General features: G+C 37.0%; 1 long non-coding RNA gene across 1 annotated transcript; it reads left to right on the forward strand.

Annotated features, from left to right (window-relative positions):
- Positions 1-1,355: 1,355 nt before the first annotated feature.
- LOC311075374 lies at positions 1,356-2,261 on the forward strand. The gene is made up of 3 exons (XR_014604481.1): positions 1,356-1,411; positions 1,568-1,662; positions 2,029-2,261. It is a non-coding gene; the product is annotated as an uncharacterized lncRNA (long non-coding RNA).
- The last annotated feature ends 7,555 nt before the right edge of the window (positions 2,262-9,816 follow it).

Below are 9,816 nucleotides of genomic sequence, written 5' to 3' on the forward strand. Positions count from 1 at the left end.
AGAGGCCGATCAGATGGATGTAACTATTGTGAGTCAAAGTTATAGCGCCACCAACTGGTAGCAGGAAGTGTGTCACTTTCAAAATGCCTTTGACAAAAGTGGGGGGGTTAGTTGTATATACAGTAACAAAAATCAGTACGTACATTGGTCTCATCGAGCCGGACAACTTTCTAATTTAAAGTAATTAGCTCCGACCAACAGGAAGTCAGATATTTAGGTCTGAATGTGGATTTTTGGGATATTTCAGACTCTCAGATTTTTTAGCTACTCCTAACTGGTTTATTTTTTTCACACCAAACTTTTTCAACACGATGAAAATACATTAAAGATGCTAAATTGTGAACGGATATTAAATATTTCAAACGGTTTTGATATAGTGAGGGATTAAAGTAATGTACAAAAAGGAAACGCAAAAAGCCTCATCTTCTAAAAATGTAATTATACACCATTTATTTCTATATAAAAGTATACAAATATCACAACTAAACCCATTTTATTCTTTTTTTTTTTTCAATTTAAGAATTACTTATACGTTTAAAAATAGCAATTGTACTCTTTAGTCCCATAAAAGTCAAGTCATACATAGGGCTATACTGCCCTCTTGTGTTCAAAATCAGGTAGGCCTATTGTATCTATATAAAAATATACTAGGTATGTGACGGTGAGAATATTTTACCACCGGTTAATCGACGTGTGACACCGCTGGGGGCTTTCGAATCGCTAACTTAAAAAGGAAAGTAAAATATGTTCGTCCGCACTGACATTGATAGTGGTTTTGAGCGAGCGTTTCAAATGAATTCCTATGGAAGTAGGAATTATCTGAAAAACGTTCACTCTGTTCTGCTCGTTCCTCGCCGTGGATGCGCACCGTTATGAATGCCTGTGCAGCCGTGAACATTTTAGTTTAATTTTAAAATTAGCGCCTTTCGGGGAGTGGATTGCTTGAAATTATTTTACAAAAGCTCAATGTTGTGTTTTATTGCGGCTGTACACAAATATAAGTTAAAACTTTGCAGTTTGAATGTCGTCCTGCATAATGACGGAGTATGTTTTTATGTGTCCACTGTTCAATCGCCCACGCCACACACGGTTTACTATCTTTGTGGGGACTCTCCATAGACTTAATGGTTTTTATACTGTACAAACTGTATATTCTATCTCCTAACACCAACCCTACCCCTAAACCTACCCATCAAAGAAAACTTTCTGCATTTTTACATTTACATGTAACTAAAGGCACCAGGGTGGCGGTGCCACCGGCTTGGGCCCGCAATCGCTGCTCGCAGCTATATTTATATATATATATATTTATATTTTTAATTTCTTGTTTCTTGTTCTTTTCAGAGTAAACATCTGAAGATGTTGGTAGGCGTTGATGCTGTGTAGACCATGTGAAGAAGTCAATGGCTGCGTAAGTAACTTTATGTTCCTTTTTTGCATTAGTTTACAGTGATGTTCCCTGTCATATACTGTCATGCACTCCCCCCACACACCCACTTACTCGCTCTCTGCTACATTTTCATAATGAACTTGATTGCAATATAATATTCTAATATAACCATGGCAGAACTATGACAAATAAAATGATGGCCATAATGAGCCTCAGAGGAAGAAGTGGGAAGGTTGCCTTCATGAAGACCCGTCTCTACAAGATAATCTGTGGTGAGTTTGCTTTAACATAGTAGTTTTGTAACAGTGTTTTAAATAATTGAATATAGTAAGCAGAATAATAATTAATAAGAAATGAAGAAATAATTTTAGTTGGAGGACTCTACAGAGCATGCTCTAATATTATATATAATACTCCATTCTGGGCTCTAGACTAACTTCTCTACCAGCAGCACTGGTTACTACCAACTGCCTTTTGTTGCTTGTCCAAGCACATGATTATCAATGACCTTGCACATTGATAAATACTAATTTATATACTTGAAACATTGGCAATTCCACAAAAGTTGATATGCAAAATATTTTAATTTGAGAGGTCAACGTTTGCTAATACTGATCTGTTTTTTCCCACCTCATCAGACGCTGTCTTGAGCTCATTTGATACAACTACAACAAAAGTAGACGAATACATGGCCAAATACTTGAAATATGCACCAGAGAGGATAGGTGGCGGTGGCAGAAAGAAGTAACAAGAAGGGAAGATTTAACCAGCCGTGTTCAATGTTGCCCAATGTTTGGGCCGTTTTTCTAAAGGTTAAAGTTCGACACGTGTAAAATGATGTGTTAAATGTTGGCAGACTTGCAGCCATGCAATAAAGCATGTTTCTTACGTCAGTGAAATGTCTTTATTAATCTTCTTCCTGGTCTTGCTTTGACCAATTGGCTTCTTCCTAGCTGACTGCGCGTGTCCACAAACTTAGTGTTTATGTATCCATTTCAAGGTGTTTGGTGTTATTGTTGAACACATCAATACTGACAGTGAAAACAGTTTAACAAAATAAACTATGTTGAAAAGCAGGACTTTATAGTGACGTTGAAATTTCAACGTTGATTGGATTTGCAAAATCTAAACCAAAATCAATATTGATTCAATGTTGGCGAATTCACCTATGTTGAGAAACGTGACGTTGGAATGACGTTGCTATTTCAACGTTGATTAGATTTGCAAAATCTAAACCAAAATCAATATTGATTCAATGTTGGCGAATTCACCTATGTTGAGAAACGTGACGTTGGAATGACGTTGTTATTTCAACGTTGATTAGATTGACGTTGGAATGACGTTGCTATTTCAACGTTGATTAGATTTGCAAAATCTAAACAAAATCCAACGGTTATCCAACACTGACACCTGACGTTGATTCAACGCTGACTCTACGTTAAAATGCCAGCTTGTTGTAGCCATTAAAAAAGCGCATTTAGTTTCATATTTGTTAAAATATTATAATGTTTTTTTGTTTTGTTTTTTCATTTATGTTGATTTATGAAAAGTGAACAGCACGACCGAGTAAGATAGGATGCGCAATATGAGACATGGAGCGGGTCAGACATGATTTTGACCACTTCATCAAGTTGTTTTGTAGAAAGCCTTTCTTTAAAGTGAATTTCATTTTGTATAAATTGTATCTTAATTTTAATCAATTTTTCATCAACCGATTGCCTGGAGTTAATGAATAAGAAGCAAATATAACAGACAATCATGGAGGCGCCCGCGCGGTCACTTGCATTGCACGTGAACTGGAGCTCATCTCATCCTAACTTAATGAAACTCAGTGTATGCCTCACACAGACATGAAAAATACATCAAATACACAAAGCTTGAAATGTCTTTAAACGAAATAATTCAAAACGAAAAAAGTAAAAGGCTACTCTCTGATTATGTAATCAATTAGGCCTATTTATGTGCATTTCTCTCTATAGGCGTGTTCACACAGAGATGGCGATCGTCAACTTCATCTTTGCAGCCGAGTCGACACTGTCAGAGAAAACACTTGTTTATTAATAAAAATCAATACACGTGTCACCGGATTTACAAATGCACATCTTGCTTGTTGCACGCACACATATTATGTCGAAATAACGAGATATTGTGTTGAAATAACATTATTATTAATAATAGCCTACATCTTTTAGAATATTTGATTGAATGCTGAATGTTGCGCTTTTTCAATTTAATAAAAGTAAAACTTTAATTGTGATCATTAACATAACTGAATATTAAATATTTAGTGGCCAAGTTTTGCGCAGCTCCCCCCGTCAATGATCTAGCACCCCCTCAGCACATGCGTTAAAAATTCTCTGGCGCTGCCCCTGTAGAGAAGCTATAGGCAGTGTCATTTTTTTTAATTTTTTTTTTTGTTACCTCCAACCCCCGTTTTGAGTCGCCGGATCCGCATTGCATTGCGTAAAAGATCTAACTTATTGCTCTGTGCAATGAAAATGCAAAACCGTAACCTTCTGCATTGCACTGCATACAAAACTAACAATCATTTTTGTACTAACGAAAAAACATTACATTAGCTGTTGTTTTACAATGTATACAATAACTAATTCATTCCGATGTGCATTGAAGAAATAACATTAGCGCTGTTTGCATTGCATAGCATAGATATCAAACTTATTCCTCTGTGCAATGAAAAGAAAATACATGACATCTGCTTTTGCATTGCATTGCATACTACAACTTATTCATGTGTGTATTGAAGGGGAGAAATGAGAATGAGAGAATGAGCTTTTGCATTACAGTTCAGAATTACTCACATTGTTGTGGCTCACATTATTGAGGTTTCCTCACACGTGGTTTCAGACATTATTTTATTAAAGTGCATTTGTCAGTGCCGCACTCGTACTGAAGGCGGAGCGTTTTGACCAATCAGATGAAAGGGTCGTTTCAGCGCCGCCCACATGTGTAAATGAAAAATCGAACCCATAAACCGATTTGTAAACCACTAACGAAAAATGAAAAATCGAGCCAAAATCTCATTTTTCGTTCTTTAAACTAAACTAAAAAACGAATAAACAAGCTGAGCTGGTTTTCATTTCTCGTTATTCCATTCCAAACAGGAAATCAAATGACCAAAAGATCCACACGGTCAAAACGCTCCGCCTTCCGTAAGCTACGAGCTTTTCTTTCTGTCAAGCAGAATAAGAGTCAGTACGAGTGCGGCACTGACAAATGCACTTTAATAAAATTATGTCTGAAACCACCACTCACTGTTAACTACGCACAATATTTTAAGCAGAAATATGTTGCTGGTTCACGTAATTCGTGCTGCTGCGACTTGCAAGCGACCCCATTAATATGAGCCACAGTATATGACAGATTATTTTAGCATGATGTATTTCCCATTGATAAATACAGTGCAAATAGTTCCTAGATAAAAGGGAAGTGGAAATAAAAATCAGTAATTGGCTGAACGGTACCATGATAATATGTTCGTAACATTTGCCACTAGTCTTTTATTTACATCAAAAGGCAGGTAGGTGTGTGTGACGTATAAATCAGTTTGAAAATTGAACAGAAATAAAGATTATATTTATGAATGCATGCATGTGTAGCCTACTCAGTTCACATGAAAAGAAAGAGACATAAAAGAGAGAAGCTAGAAGTGAACGTACATTAATACTGACAAAATTAGAAGAGTTTGGGATTAATTAAAATCATGTTGGTTGAAGAGCACCGCATACCTTTAAAATGTTATTAGTTTTATTATAAAACTATTACAATTTTATTACATACTGAATTATATCTTTTCTAACTAGTAACTGGTCAGACTGACTTTTCCAAAAAATCCATCGACTTGCATTATCTGAAACAATGAAGGCCGTAATACTTAATGCTGTCCACTAGAGGGGGCGACAGGATAATAAGTCTTTTCTACTCTCTTTATAGAGTTCTCCCGGGACCCGGGGGTTCGGGCCGGGTTCGGGTCGAAAATATAATCAAATGACTCGGGTCGGGTCGGACCTCGGGCTTAATCTTTTCCGCTCAGTGAAAAAAAAAACATTTATTAATCATCGCTGCTGTTCACCTTAAAGAAAGTCTGGCTGCTGCGTGCAACGTGCATTATGGAGAGGGGCGGGGGCAGACCTGACGCCGCTGCGTGCACGCCTTTAGCCTGGAGAGAAGAAGATGGAGTTGGTGAAAAGTAAACTTGCCGCAGGTGAATTCACCGTCGCTACTACAGCCTATTTAGATATTTTAAAGTTTATTGTTTCAGTTGTTTGTATTGTTTGTATTATTAAAAGGCGTGAACATTAAAGGTTGGTTTGAATTCCCGTCTGCTGGTCATGATAATACATGTATGAGGAAAAAAAAATCCGACGCGCGTCGGGCCGCGGGCCGGGGTCGGGTCGGGTTGTAATTTTCAGGCCCGTTGAGAACTCTATCTAACTCTATGCACTAAGAAATGCATGAATTTCATTCATAAACAGGCCATATCTGTGTATGAGAACAAGATTTACAACTAATTAAAACTTTAACCCTACTTCAAAGTTTGCCACTCTGTCTTTTCCACTGGTTTTTGCATTTGAATTTGTCCATCTGGAACTTTTATTTGTCATGAGCTCTATATTTAAGATGTACTAGAGAAAAATATGATTCAGCAACACAAACTCTGTTTTTACTCTGCAAATTTGTTTTCCTTTCAGGTAGGCTATGGCCTACAAGTTATCCTGCTTTTTGTAATGGCTTGCCATACTGCCCAGAATAAACAATATTTTCTCCACACAAAATGTTTACAAACCCTGCATGTAGTTTTTGTGAAGACGAGCGCATATCTTACAAAGGTTCCAGTTCTGTTTGGGCTATTATAGTTTGTAATGCTTGTTATGTTCCTAAATTTAGATGGAATCTATCTATCTATCTATCTGTCTGTCTGTCTGACTATAACACACCACCTTTTTTAAACTGTTATTTAAAAAAAGGTGGTCTGCTATATTTCACAAAGGAAGCCCATTTGTGCGGTCGTTGGTGTTATACGAGAATGACATTCTGAATATGAGCCTACTGTAAAATTAACTGGCTTAAAAATGCAGATTGATCATTGAAGATTTATTCCTTATTGCAATGCAATACAAGAAGTGCATAACCTATATGCTATTCTTCAATGCACAATGTTAGATCATTTGTGCAATGCAATGCAACAACACACGTTATCTCTTTAATGGACATGGGATTGAGTTAGTTCTGGTGTGCAATGCAAGAAGATCATAGCCTATATGTTATTCTTCAATGCACAACGTTAGATCGTTTGTGCAATGCAATGCAATGCAACAAGACACGTTATCTCTTTAATGAACATGGGAATTAGTTAGTTTGGGTGTGCAAATGCAATGCAATGCAAGAAGTGCATAGCCTATATGTCATTCTTCAATGCACAATGTTAAATCGTTTGTGCAATGCAACAACTCAAGTTATCTCTTTAATGAACATGGGAATGAGTTAGTTTGGGTGTGCAATGCAATGCAATGCAAGAAGTGCATTGCCTATAAGTTTTTCTTCAGTGATGCACAACGTTAGATCGTTTGTGCAATGTAATGCAACAACACATAATTTATCTTTTAAATGAACATAGGAATGAGTTAGTTCTGGTGTGCAATGCAATGCAATGCGTGCATAGCCAATATGTTATTCTTCATTGCACAACGTTATATCGTTTGTGCAATGCAATGCAACAACACACGTTATCTCTTTAATGAGCATGGGAATGAGTTAGTTTGGGTGTGCAATGCATAAAGTGCATAACCTATATGCTATTCTTCAGTGCACAACGTTGGATCGTTTGTGCAATGCAATGCAACAATACATGCTATCTCTTTAATGGACATAGGATTGAGTTAGTTCTTGAGTGCAATGCAATGCATAGCCTATATGTTATTCTTCAATGCACAACGTTAGATCGTTTGTGCAATGCAATGCAATGCAACAACACACGTTATCTCTTTAATGAACATGGAAATTAGTTAGTTTGGGTGTGCAATGCAATGCAATACAAGAAGTGCATAGCCTATATGTTATTCTTCAATGCACAACGTTAGATCGTTTGTGCAATGCAATGCAACAACAGTTATCTCTTTAATGAACATTGGATTGAGTTAGTTCTGGTGTGCAGTGCAAGAAGTGCATAGCCTATATGTTATTCTTCAATGCACAACGTTAGATCGTTTGTGCAATGCAATGCAACAACACACGTTAGCTCTTTAATGAACATGGGAATGAGTTAGTTTGGGTGTGCAGTGCAGTGCAATGCATAGCCAATGTTATTTTTTCAATGCACAACTTAAGATCGTTTTTACAATGCAATAACACACATGTTATCTCTTTAATGAACTTGGGATTGAGTTAGTTTTGGTCTGCAATGCAATGCAATGCAAGTATATAGCATATGTTATTCTTCAATGCACAACGTTAGATCGTTTATGCAATGCAATGCAATAATACATATGTTATCTCTTTAATGAACGGGATTGAGTTAGTTTTGGTGTGCAATGCAATGCAATGCAATGCAAGTACATAGCTATATGTTATTCAATGCACAACGTTAGATCGTTTCTGCAATGCAATGCAACAACACATATGTTATTTCTTTAATGAACTTTGGGTTGAGTTAGTTTTGGTGTGCAATGCAATGCAAGAAATGCATACCCTATGTTATTCTTCAATGCACAACGTTAGATCGTTTGTGCAATGCAATGCAACAACACACGTTATCTCTTTAATGAACATGGGAATGAGTTAGTTCTGGTGTGCAATGCAATGCAATGCAAGAAGTGCATATCCTATGTTATTCTTCAATGCACAACGTTAGATCGTTTGTGTAATGCAAATGCAACAACACATATGTTATCTCTTTAATGAACATAGGAATGAGTTAGTTCTGGTGTGCAATGCAATGCAATGCAATGCGTGCATAGCCTATATGTTATTCTTCAATGCACAACGTTAGATCGTTTGTGCAATCCAATGCAACAACACACGTTATATCTTTAATGAACATGGGAATGAGTTAGTTTGGGTGTGCAATGCAATGCAAGAAGTGCATAGCCTATGCTATTCTTCACTGCACAACGTTAGATCGTTTGTGCAATGCAATGCAACAATACATATGTTATCTCTTTAATGAACATGGGATTGAGTTAGTTCTGGTGTGCAATGTAATGCAATGCAAGAAGTGCATAGCCTATGTTATTCTTCAATGCACAACGTTAGATCGTTTGTGCAATGCAATGCAACAACACACGTTATCTCTTTAATGAACTTGGGATTGAGTTAGTTCTGGTGTGCAATGCAATGCAATGCAAGAAGTGCATAACCTATATGCTATTCTTCAGTGCACAATGTTAGATCGTTTGTGCAATGCAATGCAACAACAACACACGTTATCTCTTTAATGGACATGGGATTGAGTTAGTTCTGGTGTGCAATGCAATGCAATGCAAGAAGTGCATAACCTATATGCTATTCTTCAGTGCACAATGTTAGATCGTTTGTGCAATGCAATGCAACAACAACACACGTTATCTCTTTAATGGACATGGGATTGAGTTAGTTCTGGTGTGCAATGCAAGAAGATCATAGCCTATGTTATTCTTCAATGCACAACGTTAGATCGTTTGTGCAATGCAATGCAATGCAACAACACACGTTATCTCTTTAATGAACATGGGAATGAGTTAGTTTGGGTGTGCAATGCATAAAGTGCATAACCTATATGCTATTCTTCAGTGCACAACGTTGGATCGTTTGTGCAATGCAATGCAACAATACATGCTATCTCTTTAATGGACATAGGATTGAGTTAGTTTTGGTCTGCAATGCAATGCAATGCAAGAAATGCATACCCTATGTTATTCTTCTATGCACAACGTTAGATCATTTGTGCAATGCAATGCAACAACACGTTATTTCTTTAATGAACATTGGACTGAGTAAGTTTTGGTGTGCAATGCAATGCAAGAAATGCATACCCTATGTTATTCTTCTATGCACAAAGTTAGATCGTTTGTGCAATGCAATGCAACAACACACGTTTTCTCTTTAATGAACATGGGATTGCGTTAGTTCTGGTGTGCAACGCAATGCAGTGCAATAAGTGCATAGCCTATATGTTATTCTTCAATGCACAACGTTAGATCGTTTGTGCAATGCAATGCAGCAACAGTTATGTTATCTCTTTAATGAACATGGGATTGAGTTAGTTCTGGTGTGCAATGCAAGAAGTGCATAGCCTATATGTTATTCTTCAATGCACAACGTTAGATCGTTTATGCAATGCAATGCAACAACACAGGTTAGCTCTTTAATGAACATGGGAATGAGTTAGTTTGGGTGTGCAGTGCAATGCAAGAAGTGCATAGCCAATGTTA

The sequence above is a fragment of the Abramis brama genome (genome assembly GCF_963993115.1).
Source record: "Abramis brama genome assembly, chromosome: 24".
In the NCBI taxonomy this organism is placed as follows: Eukaryota; Metazoa; Chordata; class Actinopteri; order Cypriniformes; family Leuciscidae; genus Abramis; species Abramis brama.